Below are 1,568 nucleotides of genomic sequence, written 5' to 3' on the forward strand. Positions count from 1 at the left end.
GTACACCACTCTCTCTCTCTCTCTCTCTCTCTCTCTCTCTCTATACCAAGGCTTCTTCCATAATCGAATCTGCGTCTCTGAATGCTTCCAAGCAGCCCACCGACGCCCACGACCTAGCTTTGATTCCTGATCTGAAATACCTCGCCTCGTTGCCAAGATCTCTCAAGCAACACATCGATCACCCACACACTGAAATCCTCAAGAATTGCGATTTTGCTCATTCTCGACTCCACAAGAGCTTCAAGGTCTCTCTATCTCTCTCTTCATTTTCACGTTCTTAGAGAATCAGAGAAGCAATATCCCAAGGCAGTAGCATCAGAGCTAGTTGGATCCTCAACGACCTCGACTCCGTCGACCAAGTCCTCCTCTCTTCCTCTTATTCGAAAGAGCTATGGAGGTTTGCTGGCTAAATTGGCAATTTTAATAGTTGTGTTACATTGAAGGAGTGGGATCCCTTGAAGGAGTATTGTTTTGAATTGGAATTTTACCAAGTTGGAATCTTTCTGATCTTCTTATTATCGGTTTCACTTTGTGTGTTGTAGCTCAGGCTTAGTGTTTCTAGTTGTATTTGGTGTTGAGAAGTGTTTAATTATGTGCTCCATTTGATTTTTGGTAGAATTTGTGGTTTAGGTTTGGGATGTTTCATTTGGGAAAAAGGAAGGGTTGATTGGTGACGCTAGAATTCTTCTTTTCAATAACAAAAAGCAATTGAAAACAGTAACAACGAATGTAGTAGAATCATCGACAAAAGTAGTATCATTGGCAATAGCAGTGGGTTGAATAGTAGCAGTCGACAGTAGCAACAACATTCCAACCGGTAATAGCAGCAAGATTCTAAGCGACAACAACAGCAACACTCCAATCGACAATAGCAGCAACATTCTAATCCATAGTAGCAACAACATTCAAGCAAGTGTAATAGCAGTAACATTCCAGCAAGTGTAGTAGCAGTAAAATTCATTGATATATTCTAGCAAGTGTAGTAGCAGTAACATTCCAACAAGTGTAGTAGCAGTAGCAGTAGCAGTAGCAGTAGCAGAGTTAACCTTCATTGTCCAACCTAATAAAATATTACTGACCCCCAGTAAACTTCTTATCCACCCCATAACATATTACTGACCCCTAGTAAACTTCTTATCCACCCCAATAACATATTACTGACCCCTAGTAAACTTTATTACCTCTTAAAAACTTGTTTGTGTTAGGTTCCCACGACAAAACCTGACCAAAATCTCTAGTAGATGGTCATTGGCATCGATGATGGACGTCACCAATGAGAGAGAGAGAGAGAGAGAGAGAGAGGATCGTCTAAAGGCGGAGGCGAGGTGTTGGTGCGTGACGGAGATCGGAGGCGGCCGTGGTGCTTGGTGGAAGATCAGAGGCGGCCGTGATGCGTGGCGGAAGATCGGAGGCGTCCGTAGTGCGTGGCGGAGATCAGCAAGGTGTTGGCTAGCTTTGGAGATCAGAGATCAGAGGCGTTAGCGTTGGATAAGATCGACGTGTGTGGAGGAGATCGGAGGCAGCCGTGGTGCGTGACGGAGCTCGGCTCACCGATGTAATCGACTTCA

Source organism: Fragaria vesca, linkage group LG3 (assembly GCF_000184155.1).
Source record: "Fragaria vesca subsp. vesca linkage group LG3, FraVesHawaii_1.0, whole genome shotgun sequence".
Taxonomy (NCBI): Eukaryota; Viridiplantae; Streptophyta; class Magnoliopsida; order Rosales; family Rosaceae; genus Fragaria; species Fragaria vesca.